Source organism: Myodes glareolus, chromosome 9 (genome assembly GCF_982192425.1).
Source record: "Myodes glareolus chromosome 9, mMyoGla1.1, whole genome shotgun sequence".
Lineage (NCBI taxonomy): Eukaryota > Metazoa > Chordata > Mammalia > Rodentia > Cricetidae > Myodes > Myodes glareolus.
The window spans coordinates 44,305,524-44,326,598 of NC_142034.1; the positions used below are offsets into that span (position 1 = coordinate 44,305,524).

The window sequence follows — 21,075 nt, forward strand, 5'->3', positions numbered from 1 at the left end:
ATGGAAAAAAATAAAATCCTCCCCCAGAAAAAAAAACTAGAAAATGTCCCATGAGAGGCTGGAGAGATGGCTCAGAGGTTAAGAGCACTGGCTGCTCTTCCGAAGGTCCTGAGTTCAATTCCCAGCAACCACATGATGGCTCACAGCCATCTGTAATGAGGTCTGGGGCTGTCTTCTGGCATTCGGGCATACACGCATGCCACAGACCAGCTCAGGAGAGCCACTCAGACCGTGGGAAAATCAGGGCGAAGGCTCAGGAGAATCCAGGAATCAGCGTGGAACAAATGACAGACAGACAAACTCAATGTGATTGAATATGCTGCTGTAACTTTACTTCAAATAGTGTAAGGCTTTTATATTTTTACAAAGAACTTGGCAAAGGCATACATCATCAGATCATTAAAAAAAAAGAACAGCATAAAACAGTTTACAAAAAGAATCTTTGAAAATGCTTTGACTTGGGTACAAGGACTTTTCGCCCAGTCTGTACCAGGTGGCTGGCTGGGCTAAGTGACCTTGTGCTCAGAATATCTTGGGTTGTGAGAGGAGAAGGCCACTATCTTCCTGGAAAAACTTTCTGCTAGGAAATTTTAAAGACAAGATCTCAAACTTGTCTGAAACTGGTCTCATACCATTAATGTCAACTCTCTTCTCTCCCCGACTCTCAGGGTCAGATGTTGTAATCAGCCTAGGTTTATTCTGGCCATAAGGAAGGCTGCATAGGCCTCCTGCACGTAATTCTCAGGCAAATGTCTAGTGTTGCTGCAGCTGTTTTCCTACAGAAGGCTTCTAAGGTTTCTCCTGATAAGAGCAACTCCTTTTGATCCACATCATTAAGGAATTATTTTAACGATGACCTCCCAATTTCCAGAACTGGCTATTTCCTTAAAGGCTTTAATGAATAGTGGGGCAGAGCTCAAAAATGTCCTCAGCATTCTTGTTTGTATCCGCAGCTGCCTGGAATAGTCTGATCTGTTAGCAATATGCAAGGATCACAAAGCACACAAAGACAAGGGAAAAGACAGACATATGGCGCCAAGGACAGCGAGGTCGAGTCAGTGCAGGTAGCAATTTCAGGTGGCATCATGACCATAGCTGATTGCCAAGGGACAGCCTGGGGCAATAACTCCGCGGAGCACGAACCCCAATCCTATGGCAACAGTCCGTCCAGTCAGCATTTCTGCTACACTGGCGTGACAGCCGTGGAATGTAGCACACGCAGACAGAATATTGTATACAAAGTAAATAAATATTTAAAGAAAAAGAAAATGCCCCATGATAAACATTGATGTGAAAATCTTCAAAATCATGTGGCTTAGCAGGTAAAGGTGTTTGCTCTGCAACCCTGGTAACCTGAATTTGATTGTCAGAACTCTTGTATGTAAAAGTAGAGACAAAGAAGCGACTCCACAGAATTTTCCTCTGGCTTCCACATACACATCCATGCAGTGATGATGGTGGTGATGATGAAGATGATGGTGATGATGTTGCCAACGATGACAAATCCTAAATTTGTAATTAGATGCCAACTAATTTTTTTTGAGACAGGATTTCTCTGTACACAGGACTACTCTGTGTAGTCCTGGTTGCCTTGGAACTGGATCTTTAGCCCAGGCTAGCCTCAAACTCACAGAGATCCACCTGCCTCTGCCTTCCGAGTGCTGGGATTAAAGGTGTGCACCACCACTGCCAGGTGAGATGCCAACTAAATTTACAATATTGAAAGATTCTTTGCTAATCCTAAGTGGAATTTGTTCCTGAAATGCAAGGATGGTTCAATGTCGGAACCTGATCCTGAGATTATAGATCTGTGCCACCATGTCTGGCTATGTCCCCTGAATTTTTTTCTCTCTGTAAGTATATGTGTATTTCCATGTGTTTATAGGTACACATGTGAATACACAGAAGTCAGCCTCAGGTATCCTTCCTTATAAGACATTTATTTTGTTTTGTGAGGCATGATCTCTTATTGGGACATGGATCTTGCCAACTGCAGAAACTGAGTTCTGATCCACCCTGCTCTGAACTGGTACTTTCACTCTGGTGCCCAGTAGAGCAGGGACCCAATGCCTGCCCAGGTTGTAAAGGTGCAAGCCAGACCCCTGCTGTCATAATAATGCAGCCAGCTGCAAATGCATGAACTCTAGAGGAGCAGCTGGGCAGCCAAGTGACTGATTGCTCAGAGAACCTCCTATAAGCCATCCCTGGTAGGTAATAGTTGATGGTGGCCAGGGCACTCACAGACTTAGGCATCAGGCTGCCCCGTTTGCCTCCTGATTCTGCTGCTCACCACCTGCCCAGGGGTTCTCTGATTCTTGGACTTGTCAATTATTGGATTCTACAGGGCTGCTGGGGGCTTCACTTGAAATGTGAAAAATCTCAAGTGGAAAAATCTGTGCCCAGTGCTGCTCAGAATGCAACCTGGTATCAGAACAACACTGGCTGCTTTCCTGGGGACAGCTACAGGACACGCAGGGGGACTATAGGCCAGTGACGTGGAGGGAACAGTTCCGGCAGGTGGCAGGCAAGGGCTCTGTGTAAACACCAGTCTGCCGTCACTGTGCCTCCCAGCAGAGATAAGAGCTCCACCGGGGAGAAGGCTCAGTAAGCCCCACCCCAGTGGCCAGGCCCTATTCACTGGATTTACAGTTTGTTTTACAGCTGGGACTGGGGATTATTTGGTAGCGTGCTTTTCTGTCATGCATGAAGCCCTGGGTTTCATCCCTAGAACTAAATACACAGGTGCAGGTGGTGGTGCACCCACCCCTGTAATCTTAGCCCTCAGGAAGGGGAGACAGAAGGATCAGAAACTCACCGAGTTTGAGATCAGCCTGGGCTACACGAGGCTCTGTGTGTGTGTGTGTGTGTGTGTGTGTGTGTGTGTGTGTGTGTGTGTGTTTGTGAGAGAGAGAGAGAGAGAGAGAGAGAGAGAGAAAGAGAGAGCTAGATTCCTGGCACCCTGTGTTCTCCTGATGGTGTTGACATCATGCAGGATGCGGGTGGGTGTTGGGGGTGTGGCTAATAGAGAGTTCAAAGGAGCAAACATAGTAGTTATAGTGAATATGGGTGTGATGGCGCAGGCTCCAGCAGCTACTTTAGCTCATGAAGTAACAAACTCAAAATAGTATAAGATACAAGAAAAGGAACTGAAACCCCCATGATGGTGGAGCTGCCTCCCTGGCCCTGACTCACCAACATCCAACCTCTTTCAGATGAAAGAACAAACTCATGTGGTTTTCAAGTCTCTCTAGCTGGGCACTTTCTGTGAAAGGCTACCAGAACTCATTCCAAACCGTACAAGGGACCTGGAGAGAGTCCCCTGCCATCTCAGTACCTCAGTATCCCCATCGAACCGGAGTAAGGTGGAGTTTGCCTCAGTGGTAGAATGCCTGCTTGCCTCATGTTTCAGAGCCCTGGATTCCATCCCCAAGAAGGCACAAAGAGAACAGGAAGACTTGAAGAAGATTGGTTTTTGCTTGTCTGGTTTTGTTTTTTGTTTTTGTTTTTTTAAGATTAAAAGAATGATTGTATGTGTATGAGTGTCTGCTTTCATGTGTACATGTGCACCCCACATGTGTGCCCAGTGCCCATGGAAGTGCCAGAGGAAGACAATAGATGCCCTGGAACTGGAGTTATGAACCACTATGTGCATCGAGGAACCGAACCCAGACCATCTATAAGAACAGTCAGTGCTCTTCTTAACAACTGAACCATCTCTCCAGCCCTCATTTTGGCTTTTGAGACAGGGTCTCATGTAGACAAGGCTAGCCTTGAACTTCTGATCCTCCTGCCTCCATTTCCCAAGTGCTGGGATAATAGGAATCCATCTTCACACCAGGCTGTATAGGTACGTGCATGGGCGTGTGTGGTACTGGAGACTGACCTTGACCTCGTGTGCAAGTCAGTTGCTCCACCACTGACTTGTGCTCTGAACCCTAGTAGTGGCTCTCGTGAGTCTGTCCATCATGTGTCACGTTCCTCCGTTCCTCCCTCCCCGTGCACCACCACAATAAGAATAACATTATTCGGTCAGGCAGTGGTGGCTGTGAGTTCGAGGCCAACCTGGGCTCAAGAGCTAGTTCCAGGACAGGCTCCAAAGCTACAGAGAAACCTTGTCTCGAAAAAAAGCAAAACAAACAGCAACAACAACAAAAAGAATAACATTATTTTTTCTTAAATTGATTTTTGCTTAAAACCTTGTTGCAGCCAGGTTTGGTGGCGCACAACTATCATCCCAGCACCTGGAAGGCTGAGGCAGGAGGATTGAGAGTTTGAAGCTAGTACGAGACCTTGTCTCAAAATAACAGACAATCCTGAACTCACTCTTTATGATATGCCTTGACTAACCTCAGAACCCTGTTCTAGTAACTCTGCAAGTTCCTCCCCAACTTCCTTCCTACTCACTTTTTTTTTTTTCTTGAGACAAGATCTCACAGTGTAACCCTGGCTGGCCCTGAACTCACAGAGCTCCACCTACTTCTGCTCGCTCAGTGCTGGGCTTAAAGATCTGAGCCACCTCCCCCTCTTAGCTTATGTGTTTGTTTACTTACTTATTTTTGAGACAGGGTTCCATAGTAGCCCAGGGTAGCTACACTCCCCATGTATTCAAGGCTGGTCTTGAACTCTTTGAATTCCTGATTTTCCTGCCTACACCTCCCAAGTGCCCATAGTGTAAGTATCTATCACCACATTCACAAATACCAGTTCCGGACTCTTGGCTTGCAAACACTTTTCAAGTGCCAGGCCAGGGGGACTGGCGTGGCAAGGGGGCGTCTTAGAAGAGTCCTGGCAGATCTGAGCCTTACCCCACACACATACAAAGTTTATCTCACCAAGTTCCTCTGCAAAGCACATACACATGTGTGACGTGGGCCTTCCTGTAGACGGAGTGTGCTTCACAGCAACTGCACCTCACAGTCCAGGCTCACTCCTGCCCAACGCCAAGGGCATCAGGTTTAAGATGTCTTTCTGGAATTTAGGTTTGCTCCGTTTTTCTTATTTAAAAATCTTTTGTTTTCTTTTTATCTCTTCTGTATTTACCTTTTAAACAGAATGGGACTGGACATTGTATGTCCATTCCCAAGCCTTGCTAAGTGACAAGACAAGACCTAGGGAAACTTGGGGTTTTGTTTTTTGTTCTCGGTACTTTGGAAAATAAGCCACCTGGGGAATCCTTCCGTTGTTTTAACCTGTGTAGTTACTTCTAAGACTAATACATGCAGAATTAACTACAGGGGATGAAAAATTTTCGGATGAAACTTGAGCCATCTTATTTTTTTTCCTTTTAAAAATGAAGCTATAGTTCAGAACATTTCCAAGTGTCAAATTATTTGGTCTACTAAGGAATCCAGCTCAACAGCTAAACACTTGAGACCACCAAGTTAGTAGCTACTTTTATGTCTAACAACAAACATTCTATCAACCTGTTGAATCAAACCTGCATATCACAATATCACAAGGAAAAAGAAATTTTATCTTCCCCTTAGTTTTCCTGCCACACAAATGTTTTAAATATTAACAAAAGCAAGCAAAATAAAAATATGGAACCCTTCATGAACTCGTGTGTCATCCTTTTGCAGGGGCCATGCTAATCTTCTCTGTGTCATTTCAATTTTAGTATATGTACTGCCGAAGTGAACGCTTTAATTAAAATCTTGCATATTTGTGTATGTGTGCATGAATGTACTTGTACATGTATGTGTGCTTGCATATATGTATATGTGTCTATGTATGCATGTTATGTGTTTATATATATGTGTATGAATGCATATGTGTTTGTTTATGTGTATGGATATTGTACATGCATATATGTATGTGTATGTGTTGGGGGCATGAGGGTTAAGGCAGGTGACAACTAGTGTTCGGATGTCAGTCCACCAGAGGAATGGTCCTCTGCTGGAGGTTAATCCTGTTCAGACAAGGTCTGCAGGGCCATCGGCTCTGGAAACTTCTGCTCACTTTTATCTCCATTGTAGTGTGTGATCTCATGTGATGTATGTATGTAATCTCATGATTGCATCTCGATCTTATGGGGACATACATGTATGGGTGATCAGGAAGATGACCATTTCTATAGCTATATGGTTTTGATATATAAAATATATAGTGGAACATGTTTCCTAACTGGGTCTATTTGCTCCTCAAGGTCTGTGGACACATAAAAGGCTGCCTTGATCTTTTGCTCTTTGGGCAGCTTCCATTCGGGCCCTGTGGGGACTGTGGGACCTCCAGTGAGAGAACTTAGTCACTAGTCAAAAATCTGGGTTCCCATGGTCTAATCTTTGCTCCATTCCGAGATAAACATTAGGAGCCAGCTCCCTGCAATCATCTCCCATGGGGTGGGACATATGGTTAGGAAAGGAGTCTTTCATATAGGTCACATTTGGGGCCTTCAGAGATAAAGGGGTATGGCATGTCCAGCTTGTTTGACTCATAGTCCTCCCTGATAAGGAGACTGGATGTCCCAAATTCTCCTGCAGCTGACTTGAGAAAATGCTAACCTCGGTTGACCCCCAGCTCTAACCCTAAAAGGGCTATTAACCCCCCTACATCTACTCTTACCTCGATTTATCGATACAGGATTTTAACCTAGGAATGGAGTATAATGCACGAACTCCCCTTCTCTCTCTTAGAATTTTAAGCCTCCTAAATCAGCTTCTGTTGCCACTTAGTGCTGCCCGGATGTCTTTTTAGCCATGCCTCTCTGGGGCCACAAAAAAGCTGACAGTGCCACTCAGGATAACTCTTATCTGCTTTATGACCCTGGGAAATTCCAACTTTTTAACTTTGCGATTCCCAGAGCATTTTGCTTTATATTTTTACCTCTTATGTGCAGTAATTAAAATTTAAAACATAACTTTAGCCCTCCTCACATTCCTTCCTTGAGTTGTATCCTGAGTCAAATCTTTGACTCTGTGGTGAGTACCTGTTTATGTTAGGATCTAATAACTATCCCCATGATGGCACCTAGGATAAGAACTTATGTGTCTAGTTAAGGCATTAACCCATGTCCCCCATGCCAGGGAGTTTCCATTCCAGCCTGTTGAAGATAAGGGGTGACATACTCTCTTCAGTAATGACTTCCTGCTGAAATTAGGACATTATTGTCAGGGCCCAGGAAAGCCAGTAGGGGACGGAAGCAAAGCAGCACTCATCAGAAGCATCTGGTTCTGACCCGGCTGAAGAGATGGGGAGCAATTACATCACCTTTTTTTCATGAATTTGCATGCCATCCTTGCACAAGGGCCATGCTAGTCTTTCTGTATTGTTCTAATTTTAGCATTTGTGCTGCCAAAGCGAACACCTTAATTAAAATCTTGCACACTTGTGTATGTGTGCATGAATGCGTTCGTACATGTATGTGTGCATGCATATATGCTATGTGTGGACTGGTTCACATCAGTTTTCAGCAAGTTCAGGGCTCTCAGCCATTTGGAACAGTTTGTAGTCAGCAACTGATCCTTGGATAGTGTCTGTCAGCCAAATAGAAATCTGCTGAGACCGATATAGAATGCGGACAGAAGTTAAAGTTTAGGAATGTTAAGAAAATTCTTGCCAGGCAGTGGTGGCGCTCACCTTTAATCCCAACACTTGGGAGGCAGAGGCAGGCGGATCTCTGTGAGTTCAAGGCCAGCCTGGTCTACAAAAGCTAGTTCCAGGACAGGCACCTGGAACCTGTCTCAAAAAAGAAAAAAATAAAGAAAAAAAGAACATTCTTACATTTGGAACTTTCAGGTCTATTATCATGGTAGTTGGAGGAAAGGAGGAGTCCCAATACTAGGGCAGAGAGAGAGAGAGAGAAAGAGAGAGAGAGAGAATGGGCAGGTGGGGAAACTTAGTCTATACTTACATGGAATCCATTTGACCTGTGAGAGGTAGATCCAAGTCTTATGACTCCCTCAATTCCCTGAAGCTTACATAAATTTTTTTTAGTTTACAAAAAGAGATAAAAGTTTTAGGTATATTAGCATTACCACTCTTTCTAATCTGTACTGAAATCCACATTGTAGAAAAAGCAGCTAACAGGTGTCTGTAGCACAGCTGGGAATAGACTCATGCTTTCAAGTCATAGCAAAAGCTGTGATTTTTGTGTTTAAAAACAAACATTCTTTTCATTGTCCAGAGATGTTTTCAGCCCAATGAGAAGCACTGTTAAGTCTATATTTAGACAATAACAAAAGGAAATTTAGAATCTTGAGCTTGTGGCTGATAATAGTAGTCAGTGCTTTACAAGTTGATCGAAACTCCGTTGATGAGTGTTAAAACTCTGAACTTGAAATCTTAATATGAAGATAGCATAGAGGAGGAAGGAAATTGCAACATTTTATTACCCTAATTCATTTTCCTATGCCTTTACAATTTACATTTATATGCCTTTAAATACTTTCTTAGACCCCTAGAATGTACATAAACTTAAAACCTTTTTCTTTCCATCTGATCATTTACCTAAGACACAAGTGGTTATTACTGAGAGCAGTGATTGCAAAGCAAGTTCTTCTAAAGAAAGGAACAGTAAAAAGTTGCATCTGTTTATCCTTTTAAATCATTAATAAAAAGTTTATTCTTTAATATGAAGCCTTTTAGCAAGGCAAACCTGTCTTCCTTTCTCAACAGGAGACCTAGTAGCTCTAGAAAAAGCAAGTTCTGATTTTTGCATATGAAATGAACTAACAAGGTGCCTGCAGCCTTGGGGAGCTGTTAAATGATGAATCTACAGTTAGCCTAGCCATCAATGCCCTCAGAGATCTGAGGATAAATTTTACCAGGAAGTATAATCCAAATAGTCTGTATATTAATTAAATGACAGAGACTTACCCACGTCTAAATGGTTTCTCTAGGCTCTGGTGGTCTTGATGGCTTCGTTGGGGGCAGTGGTCAGTCTCTGGCTGTCATATAGGGCAGCATTGAATCTTCAGCTGCCACACACAGTAACGCAGCCTTCTGCTACCAGACTTAGGTCTGGGAAATTTCCCTGTAGAGGAGGAACTTGGGGGACTGACCTTACATTGAACGGGCTTGGTAGAGTAGTCACTCCAAAAAGCATCAGATATTAAGAAAAAGTTACAACGATTAGAAGGGTTGCAGGTTCATACCTTGCAGAATTTGGTCAAGGAAGCAGAGAAAGTGTTTCATAAGCGAGAGATGGAGGAAGAGAAGAGAGAGAGAGAGAGAGAGAGAGAGAGAGAGAGAGAGAGAGAAGGGGACAGGGGAAAGAGAGGACTGGAGGGATCATAGACAAGAGAGAAATTTGACTAGAATTTTAGCCACAGTGGTAGGAGAGAAAGGAAAGACAGGACCTAGACAGATAGGGAACCTGGGCAACAGAAGACCAAAGATGAGTGAAGATGGACAGAGGTACCCCTTGGACAAAGACCAATGTGCTTATTGCAAAGAAAAAGGACATTGAGCAAGAGAATGCCCAAAGAAGAAAGGAAGGGCCTCTAAGGTACTGGCCCTAGAAGATGATTAGAGGGGATGGGGTTCGGACCCCCTCCCCGAGCCTAGGGTAACCCTGACTGTGGAGGAGACCCCTATGAATTTTCTAGTGGACACAGGCTGAGCACTCTGTGCTGAAACAACCATTGGGGAAGCTAAAGAATAAAAAGACTATAGTAATTGGAGCAACTGGACAGAAACAATATCCATGGACCACCTTATGGACAGTAGATTTGGGGAGAGGACAAGTGACTCGTTCCTTCCTGGTTATCTCTTGAGTGTCCCACGCCTTTATTAGAAAGAGACTTGTTAACAAAATTGAAGGCACAGATCAGGTTTATTTGAACAGGGCCAGAGGTGATCAAAGCCTTTTGTTGACCTTCACTCCCCCTGCTGTCCTCAATCCTGCTACCCTACTGCCTGAGACTGGTGACTCCTCACCTACCCATCACTGCACTGACATCTTGGCAAAAGAAGCTGGTACCCGAAATGATCTGAGGGATCAGCCTTGGCCTGGGAGTCTGAGCTGGTATACGGACGGATGGCAGCGGGTTCGTGGTTGAAGATAAGCAGAAGACAGGGGCAGCAGTGGTGGACGGGAAGCAAGTTATCTGGGCCAGCAGCCTCCCTGAAGGGACGTCAGCCTAGAAAGTCAAACTTGTGGCTTTGATACAAGCTCTACAGATGGCAGAGGGGAAGTCTATCAACATCTACACTGACAGCAGGTATGCTTTTGCCACTGCCCATATACACGGAACAATATACAGACAAAGAGGACTGTTGACATCTGCAGGAAAAGACATAAAAAATAGAGCCTCCTCAAGGCCATACATTTGCCAAAGAAGGTAGCCAACATACATTGTCCAGGACACCAAAAAGCTCAAGATGCTGTGGCTAAGGAAAATCAGATGGCAGACCTAACCAGGTGGGTGGGCAACATCCCGCTTCTTGTCTTGGAAGGGGGAGGATTTGGGTTCCCTCAAACCCATCCACATCCCAGATTGGGATCCCACAGGACAGAAACAGGCTATGATTTACCAGGGGAGGCCTCCATAGATACTTGCTGCTTTTCTCAGCATGGCAGTTCAAAGTCCATGAAACCAAAGGTATGCCTAGGAGCCTTGGAATGTCTCCAGGCACGTGCGTTCTGATGCAACCCTTCAGCCTTGGAACCCTGTAGTGAAGGTCCAACTTTAGGATTTGGGTGTGTGGTCTGATTGCACTGGGGGCCTCCAGAAAATGTTAATTCCACCAGGTGAGAATAAGACCACTACCACAATTTCTGGGACAGTCTGGAGCTTTATTAAATATTGGCCAGGATGATGGACACTGTATTCATACTTGGGATTCCCAGAGAATGGCCACAAATTATATTAGTCTGGTGCTTACAGAGGCAAACCCTACAGGGCTAAGTCCTTCCCACTGTCATCCAATCAGGGGCAAGCATACATCCTGACATACTTCCTGCCTACATAATTCCCACCTATATGTGATCAAGTATGTCCTGTGCAGTTAGGGCAACCAACCTTGTTAACAAAAGTAAAAACATGAGACTTGTTATCTTACGGGAATAATAGCCCCCAATATTCCAGGAAGTTATCTGTCTTTGGGCAGGTGGGGCTTACAGTTTAGAGGCATTTTTGTTTTATAAATCTTATATACATAGTAATTAAAACTTAAAATATAACTTTAGCCCTCACAGTGTGTATATGTATATGTTTATGTACATACGTATATATATATTTATGTATATGTGTATACATTTATGTGTGTATGACTATATATCTGTGTGTATATGTATGCATGTGTATTGTGTGTGTGTTTATGTGTATCTGTGTATATATAACCTCAGATATCATTCTTTACCTTCTACCTTGTTTGACACAAGCTCTCTTTGTTGGCTTTTTGCAGCACACACCAGGACAGCTGGTCTCTGCACTCCTGGGAACTCTCCTGTCTTCACTTTGCAACTCCCCATAGGAGTGTTGCGATTCCAGATGCTCATGATACAGTTCTGGCTTTACCTGGGTTCTTGGGATTCAAACTCAGATCCTCATGACTAGATGACCTTTTGATCTATCTCCCCAGATTGCCCTTGTTCCTTAAAAGGAAGACTATTATCTGGGAATAGTAGTGCACACCTGTAATTCTAGAACTTTAGAATAAAGTTTGGAGGATCGTTGGGAGTTTGAGGATAGCCTGGGATATACTGCAAGTTCCATACTAGTCGTGGCTATATAGTGAGAGACCCTGAATCAAAGCAAAACAGCACAAAATAAGTCCACAAAGAATGTCTAGTACATACCTGCTTGGGTCTATATTGGTAGCATCTGGATGCTGTCTAGACCGTCTGTTCCCCCATTCTCATGCACCCGCATTTCTTTTGGATACCCCAAGGCCACACACACCCATATGGAATTGGTCAGTTACAGTCAATAGCATGTACTTAGAGAGAGGACTCTGGGTCCATGTGGCTGCCAGGCATACTGGATATCTGCCAGGATCCGGTTTCATATCTCATGTGATATCTCCATGCAATTAATATTGTACCATGACCTTCTCCCCTGCAGCAGTGCTTACCATGCTCCACACACCTGTAAACAGCACCTTTTCCCAACACAGAAACACCTCTGTGCCCAGGACTCCTTATGACACAGCACTGTGCACAATCTCCACCTCTCCAGCCTCTTCCAGTTTGTCCCACCCGTTCAATCCTTCCTCTTTGTCACCTCGGTCTCTCTACAGTAAACATACCTCTTCTTTCTTTGCTGACTATTCGTGACTGCTTGCAGCTCCTTAGTTGGGACCCTGAGGCTGCTGGACTGGCCCTGGATCTTCTCCAGTGTACCTGGTCGTACACTTTGTTCTCCATGCAGTCCCCGAGAGTCACCTTGCTGCTTGGGGACATACATGTGCATTCACATGTGAACAGACAGAGCCCCTCTGCTCATCCTCCTGCTGTGCTGCCCATGGCTCAGCTCAGACACACCCCCTCTCAGAAGTCCACCCTGACCTTACCACCATGGCAAGATCAGGATAAACGGAAGACGGCACCCGCAGCAGGTTCATTTTGCCGGCCCGCGCCCTGACAGCCATCAGTTCATTAACCCCAAGTCCTCTTAGGAAGTAGACCTGCCACCAGCTTCATTTTACAGTGAGGAAACTGAGGCACTGAGAGTAGACCTCCCTAGCCTGCTCTCACCTAGCTGCTATAGCCACACACAGACAGGCCTTCCTCACACCTGGCTCAGTTGAACTCACTTCCTGCAAGGGAGGTTTCCAGATAGCAACTTACACAGTCATCAACCCTAATGACTCTAATTGTTTTGATATCCTTTGGAAGCAAAGGGTAGCAGGACTCCCTTAATCTAAGGGTGGGGGAGCCACACTCCTCTCCTGGCATGCACAGGTGCTCAGGAGAGCCGTAAGACTTATAGGCTTCTTCTTCCCGGACTGTCTCTTTCCTCAAGCCGAGACTCCTCAGGGGTCAGCTAGATCCCTCGAGGGCTTGGGAGACTCAGGAGCTGGCCTTCTTCCCGACCTGGCAGCCTGTGCAGCCCCTCATTTTCTCTAAGAAGCATCTGAACTGTGTAACCTTAGGGGGACAATGGCTGGAAAATGCCTATTTCTAGCCACACCCTCCAACCACACAGCCCTATTGAAACTGTAGGCTCACTCTCTTTGGAGCTTCATAAAGCTAACTACCCCTCCCTCGCCACGACTAGTGTATTTGCTTAACGCTTATTAGAGCCAGAAGGTGGGGGCTGCTCATATCTGTTCCCTCCACCCACTCTCTGTTCCTGGAAACCCGCTGCTGCCTTGAATCAGTTCTGGGTAGCATCAGCTCTCCGCCTCCCACCGCTCAGCTCCCCAGGCCTGTGTCTGCAGGAGGGAGAGTTGGGAACGTGTCCAAGGGCAGGTTGGGACCTCCCAAGCCTTTGTCCCTGTTCTGCCTCATAAAGGGATCCTGGGTCCCTTCTCTACCCTTCAGATGTGTGCTTCCCACCTGGTCAGTTTCGGTTGCCCTAGGTGAGAAGCCTGACTCAGCAGCTGCCCAGAGCCGGAAGGGTGGACCCGAGGGTAATGGTGTCTCAGGCTCTGTGTCCCGAGTCCCACCTACAAAACACTGCTGCCCTTTGATTTCTCTGTATGTGAGCTCATGAGAGCTCACATGAGACACTGCCCTCTGATTACAAAGCACAAATGTAAACATTAAAAGAGGCAGTAGCTGGGAGGCTGAAGCAGGAGGGTTGCTGTGTGAGGCCCGCCTGGGCTATAGTGATTCTCTATCCCTGCAAATGAAAAGCAAACAAACCAAAAGCTAGCCGAGGAGCTTCTGTGGGACTGTGGGAAGGTGTGTCCTGTCCTGGTGATGCAACTCACATTCTGAGTCTATTAACCTCCCCGGAGCCCCTTTCCCTGTGTGTAGGCTGCCAGGGATCTGGCCTCTGGTCCCTCCCTAGGATGCTCTCTGGGGAGTATGGTCACCCTTCTCCCTAATGGCCCCATGGAGATGAGAATCAAGAGATCCTGGAGGGACTCATCTGAGATGGAGGGTGACACCGAGGATGATGGCAGCTCAGGATCCGTGAGAGCCAAAGCTGTGTTTTAAGTTTTAATGACTGTGTCTAGGAGAGCCGCAAAACAAGTACACCTCTAACCCATAAGCCCCTTCCCAAGGTCGGATACTTCCTGAGATGCTGGAGGCTGTTGTTCCTAGAAGACACAAGTCACGTGTTTTTACTTCCCTAAACAAGTTTGTTTACCCAACTGTTAGCCTTGACACAACCTCTCAAACCCACCAGGCTGTGTGCCCAAAGGTGTGCTACGCCATAAAATGACACAGGGCTACAGGACAAACAGCCTGCTACCTCTCCTCCTTTGTTCTCCTCCTAGCCAACCAGACAGCCGTCCCAACACTCCCTAGGAAAGGGACACCCCTTTTCTCCTTTTCCATGCTAGAGTCCTTAAAATGGCCATGTGCCAGTCGGTCATTGCTATCTCTGTGAGATCCAGAGACGACCCACCCCTTGTTCCTCTGAATAATAAAATCGCCTTTGTGCTGAGAATTTGGTGTCTGGGTGTGTTTTGGGCCAACTCTGAGGCCCCTTCACCAACTGCATTGGATGTGCTTGAGCCCATATAGATGGGATATACATAGGCAGGATGTATATCCGGATATATGCTTGCCTCTGTTTGACCAAAGTCTGGAAGTATATAACCTTGTAGCCTTGCCTTCATAAACACCTGGTTGTAGCTTGTGGCCATTTTCTGGGATTCTCCAGAATGGACCTGGACAGAGTCCATCATCCTGGCCAGTATTTAACTAAAGCTTGCTTCAAATTTGCTCAAAATTGTGGTAGTGGTCTTACTTGCTCACAGTGGGATTAACATTTTCTGGAGGCCCCAGCAAGATTCAGACCACCCACCCAAATTCTAAAGCCAGACCTATCCTCCTGAACTCCAGGGCTAAGGGGCTGTCTCAGGAGGCATCTCCTTTTTTTTTTTTAAACTTTTTTCTTTTATTTATTTATTATGTATACAATATTTTGTCTGTGTGTATGCCTGCAGGCCAGAAGAGGGCACCAGACCTCATTACAGATGGTTGTGAACCACCATGTGGTTGCTGGGAATTGAACTCAGGACCTTGGGAAGAGCAGGAAAGGTTCTTAACCACTGAGCCATCTCTCCAGCCCTTCTTTTTTTTAAAAAAATATTTATTTATTATGTATACAATATTCTGTCTGTGTGTATGTCTGCAGGCCAGAAGAGGGCACCAGACCTCATTAAAGATGGTTGTGAGCCACCATGTGGTTGCCGGGAATTGAACTCAGGACCTTTGGAAGAGCAGGCAATGCTCTTAACCACTGAGCTGTCTCTCCAGCCCCCAGGGGGCATCTTCTTGAGATGTTTCAGGGCTCTGAAGCCTGCCTTCGGTTTTGTGAACTATCGGAGTGAGCTAACATGCTAAGTAAAGCAACAGACGTCTATAGAGGCTTCCTGGTAAGTCAGAGTCTGTTTCTGTTCTGTGGGACCCTGATCTGGGACATCCTTGATGGGGCCCCAAATACTCTCCCATCCAAAGCAGGAAGCAAGATGTCACATGCCCATCTGGTTCTGGTTGTTTAAAAGTTTTTTTCTGTCTGTTTTGTGTGTGTGTGTGTATGGATCTGTGTTTTCTGGCATCTTTGTAACTTTTATTGCAAACATGGATCCAAGACAGATATGGGTCTGACTCTCTGTGTTCTGTGTTTGTTGGCTTTGTTTGGCTGTCTCTGCCTATGCCAGCAATAGCCACCACCACTAATACTGCTACCATGGCTGTTTTTTAATGGCCAGGCTTCAGAATTTATTTCTGAGCTTTCTGGTCACTGGGTTCAGTTCAGCAGTGATTCAAATGTCTTTTGGGTGTGGATAATATTAAAGCTGCTTTATGCTGTTCTACCTTATTGAAAATCTAGCTCTGAAGCTGGGTCATGACTTTCCCTTTTCTAGACCCAGGCATGCGTCTAAAGTCTTCTCTATGTTCTGTGTCAGGCAAGCCACCTGACTTTGATAGGGAGAGGAGAGCAAAGCAGAGCAGTCCAAACATTTAGAACAGTGGCTCATGAACTTTCTGTATGTCAAGATTTGTAAGTTTATGGATGCTCTATGAAAGAACTGAGAAAGAGAAGTTGTCAGTCTCCCTAGTATTATATTCACGACTAAAAGTTTTATTTTGATACTAAAAGAGCTTCAGTTCAGAAATTGTTATTTTGTTTAAGGCTAAACCTAATGAGGAGAAAGCTATAAAATTCAAATCTTATAAAAGCTATTAACTTATTATAAACTGTTAAAGATGATTAAGACATGCAAGTTAATGATCAATCACCTTACAAATGATCAAATTCTTTTTTCTTTTTTCTTTCTTTTTTTTTTTTTGTTTTTTGTTTCAAGACAGGGTTTCTCTATAGCTTTGGAGCCTGTCCTGAAACTAGCTCTTATAGACCAGGCTGGCCTCGAACTCACAGAGATCTGCCTACCTCTGCCTCCCGAGTGCTGGGATTAAAGGCACGCGCCACCACCGCCTAGCCGTTCAAATTCTTTAGTATGTCCAGATGTCCAGAACTATTCTTGTATTCATGCTAAGCACTAATATAATTAATTGCATGAAAAAAACTTTATTTAGTCTCCTGTATGTATTTTCTTTCTTTCTTTTATTTCTTTCTTTTCTTTTTTCTTTTTTTTTGTTTTTTGTTTGTTTGTTTGTTTTGAGACAGGGTTTCTCTGTTCCTGTATTTTCAAGGTTAAGCCTAAAACAAGTACTAAAAACAAGCAAAGCTTCATTAGCTCAGATTTACTTAATAGATTATGGTCGTCCCCAAACTCTTCAGAGATCTGCTGAATATGGAATTTAAAATGTTTAATGGAAGAAGCTTTTTGTGGTAAGACGGAAATGCCCCTCCTAGTCCGGACCCTAAGGTCTCCAAAGAGGATAGATGAGGCACCAATGACTCCCACCTGGATTGTGGTAATGTTAACCACTGGGCATAACTCCAATGCCTCGCCCATCCCAGGACCCTGCCCAAAATGTGAACAAGCAGAACACTAGAGAGTTGATTGCCCCAGTTTGCCTACACAAGGTAAGGTTGGCCCCCCAAGTTCCTCCAGTACTGGAAAGCCTCTCAGATCTTCTGTGCCTGGTGGCCGAACACTGATGCTGCCCTGGGACCTCTGCCACCAAGGAAGTCATCAGGACCATGGGAGCCTAGGGTAACCATCTAAGTAGTAGATAAGCCTCTGCCATTTTAACTGATACAGAGGCCATTTGGGCTATACATCCTGATAAAATTTATCTTTCTCAGATCTCTGAAGGCATTGAAGGCTAGGCTAACTGTAGCTTTGTCATTTGACGGCAGCAGGCAACCAGCTCCCCAAGGCTGCAGTCACGTTGTTCGTTCATTTCATGTGTAAAAATCAGGACTTGCTTTTCCTAGAGATACTAAGTCTCTGGCTAAGAAAGGCAGGCAGGTTTCTCTTGCTAACAGGCTTCATATTAAAGGAATAAGCAAGTTTCAGATAGAACTTTTTACCATTCCTTTATGTAAGGGGATTTGATTTGCAATGACTGCCCTCGGTAATCAAACACTTTTATCTTAGGGTAAATGATAAAATAGAAAGAAAATGTTTTAAAGTCTATGCAAGTTCTAAGGGGCTAAGGAAGTGTTCCAAGATCTATAAAGATCTGAGGATATTAAAGCTTAAGTGTTTTCTGAGGGTCTAGGAAAATGACTTAAGATACGTAAGTACAAGTCATAAGGTATAGGGAGGTGACGTAAGGGCTGTGAAAAGCGGAAAATGTTTCAGATTTCTTTTCCCCTTCTGTTCTGTTTGCGGTAGCCCAGAAGAACGTGATTCTGTGCTGCTTGCAGGGTTCAGGGAAAAGCAACTCCGCAGGGTAGCAAACTTAGGGCTTCTTTATCCGAGGGACTTCATAGGAAAGAATGGGCCAAGCACACACTTTTGTTGAGTAGGATCACTCTTTACTGTCTCATGATGGCCTGCCAGTTTCTGCCATATTGAATTCCGCCAGTTTCTCTCATTCTGCCGTTCTGCTGATCTCTGCTGATTTTCTGCCAGCTTCTGCTGGTTTCTCCTAGTGTTCTGCTTAATTTCTGCTAGCGCTCTTTGTTCTACATGGCTTATAAAAACCCAGAAGATCTTTTAGACATCACATCACATACCATTTCTCCAGTAAATGATAAGAACCAGAGTCATTCCAACAACTCACCATCCAATAAATCCCAAGGGGAAGAAAAGAGACCCTTGTCCCCCTGCCTAGTGGGCTGCAAACCGCAGCTGCAAAGGGGGACGTCTATTTGTACCCCCATCTCTAGAGATAGCCTTGTAGAACCAAACTAATAAGAGAAATATGGAAACTATGTGGTATATCCTATACTTCTGAGTGTATAAAACATCTTAAGCACTTTGTGGTTAGTGATCCTAATGGCAAGACTTTCTTGGACTGGAGACTTGTTTACAAAGAGAGAAGTGTCCTAGAGATTTTGCAGGAGTTGCAGGGCAGGCGGGTGGAGGCATGGCAGATGAGCTACCTAACCTTCTCCAAGGCACAGTGACATTAAAAACATTTTACATCTCAAAATATGTTTTTCTGTCCTGCGTGTAATCCTTGACCATAGACCTCTTTCTTGGGGCTATGAAGTTAGTTTATATTTTGTAGCTAGCCCTGACCAGTCAGGGAATCTTATCCCGTGGTGTTTGAACAAAGGCCGTAAACTTGAGGTTAGGAATCCATGCGGTCCCGGACCGCAACTAGGTTACTACGCACTATTTACCTTGGCTCAACAAATTACACAGCTGGCTACATGTCCTTGTAAATAAGAGTAATACAATTAGAAAATGATCGTATTTTTCTGGTAATAGTTTATCTTAAAGTCCATTTGGCAAATACTTGGTTTGATCTAAGCGCTACTTTAAAGTTTTTTTTTTAATTTTTATTTATTATGTATACAATATTCTGTCTGTGTATGCCTGCAGGCCAGAAGAGGGCACCAGACCCCATTACAGACGGTTGTGAGCCACCATGTGGTTGCTGGGAATTGAACTCAGGACCTTTGGAAGAGCAGGCAATGCTCTTAACCTCTGAGCCATCTCTCCAACCCCGCTACTTTAAAGTTTTATATCAGTTGATAGTATATGGCTATCTCGGCAGCTGTATACAGCTGTTTTCTTAAGCTATGCTCTAAGACAGCTCTTAATGGAAACGTATAACACTTGACTTGGGCAGCGTCTCTTTATATTTGTTCATCAAAGCTCTGTATAGGCTAACATTAATACCAATTAGACAATACAGCTAAGAAAGAGCCATCTTCTTGACAATCCACAGATAGAAATGCCCAGTAGCTCAGGAAGGTATTCATGAGATGCACACACACATTATAAACAGGCTGTGAAGGACGCAGTTAGCACACATGTGTACACTTGCAGGCAGAAGCAACCGATATTCTAGAATCTGTAGATCTCATGGACTTTGCAAAACGCGTTCCCTTCATCAGAAGTTAATTCCAGTGGGTTGGCACCTTGAATATGAATTATGTTCCATAATAAATAATAAAGGCTCTCAGCAGCTATTGTTACACTAAGATTTTAAAAGTTCAGAGTTTCACACTGATCGACAGAGTTCTGGTAAGCTGACAGAGCACTCACTACTTACTATTCAGTCACAGGCTCAAGATTTTAAATTTCCTTTAGTTGTCTTCCAAGTATAGACTTAAAGGTGCTTCTCACTGGGCTAAGAACATCTGTCCATCTATATATCTGCTTCTCTCAATAGAGGAAAAAATACGCATGCTTTTTAACCTAAAGCCATAGCTTTTGTTATGACTCAAAGTGTGTGTATACTCCTGATGTTTTATAGACATCGTTAGCGATTTTCTCTACAGTATGGATTTCAGTACTGATTACAAACAATGGTAATGCTAATATATCTAAAACTTTTATCTCTTTTTGTAAATGAAAAAAATTCATATAAGCTTCAGGGAATTGAGGGAGTCATAAGACTTGGATCCACCTCTCACAGGTCAAATGGACTCCAGACAAGCACAGCCTAAGTATCCTCAACTGCCTATCCTGATCTCTCTCTCTCTCTCTCTCTCTCTCTCTCTCTCTCTCTCTCTTTCCCCTGGTCTTGGGACTCTTGCCCTTCTCAGCTATCAGGATAATGGGCCTGAAGTTTCCAAATGTAAGATTTTCCTTTAAGTTCCTAAACTTCACTTTCTGTCTCTAGTCTATATGTGTCTCAGCAGATTCCCACTTGACTGACAGACACCATCCAAGCATCAGCGGCGGACTACACACTGCTCCAGATGACTGTGAGCCCTGGACTTGCTGAAAGCTGACGTGAACCAGTTCAGCCAATGTGATTGCTCCCCGTCGCTTCAGCTGGGTCAGTGAGCCAGGTGCTTCCGATGAGTGCCCCATTGCCTGAATCGCCTCCCAGCCTTTGATTAGCATATTCGCTTACCTGGGCCCTGACAGTGATGTCCCAGTTTTAGCAGGGATTAGTTAGAGAAGAGAATACTTCAGCAGGCTGGAATGGCAGATCAAAAGAAAACTCCCTGGCACAGAGGACACAATGGCTGCCTAGAGTGCCTACTGGTATACCAGGAAAGGGACCTGTTAGAACCAAATAGGCCCAGCTCTATTAACAGGTAGATTCATTAGCTGTAGTAGTTCTACAATATGATAGGTCTGTCAACCTGCATGAACAAGGAGACTTGAAGAGAAAATTGTTCTTTCTATACAAACCATTTGAGAATCATTAGAAATAATCTGGCTGTATTAAAAAAAAACAAACACAACACAACACAACACAATACAACACCACTGCCACCAACAATGAAAAGATCAAATTTGCAAAATAGGGGACCTGAGATGAAATAAATGACTGGTCCCCATTCTCATTTCCGGGCTCCTCCTACACAGTAACTTTGATGTCAGTCATCCTGGGGCTTTTCAGCCTTCTATTTTTCTGCTAATTACTATTGGCTCTTGAATCATTGATGCCTTAACTAGATGACAATTCCTGTCTGGGCACCGTTTAACTGATGACTATTAGATCCCAATATAAACAAGTACCCA

The 21,075-nt window shown here is 44.4% G+C and overlaps 2 non-coding genes across 2 annotated transcripts; both read right to left on the minus strand.

The window, feature by feature from the left end:
- Positions 1-5,534: 5,534 nt before the first annotated feature.
- LOC146893160 (U6 spliceosomal RNA) lies at positions 5,535-5,639 on the minus strand. Its single transcript, XR_015003932.1, has one exon. It is a non-coding gene; the product is annotated as a U6 spliceosomal RNA (small nuclear RNA).
- A 1,558-nt stretch (positions 5,640-7,197) lies between these two features.
- LOC146893159 (U6 spliceosomal RNA) lies at positions 7,198-7,303 on the minus strand. The gene has a single exon (XR_015003943.2). It is a non-coding gene; the product is annotated as a U6 spliceosomal RNA (small nuclear RNA).
- Between the last annotated feature and the right edge of the window lie 13,772 nt (positions 7,304-21,075).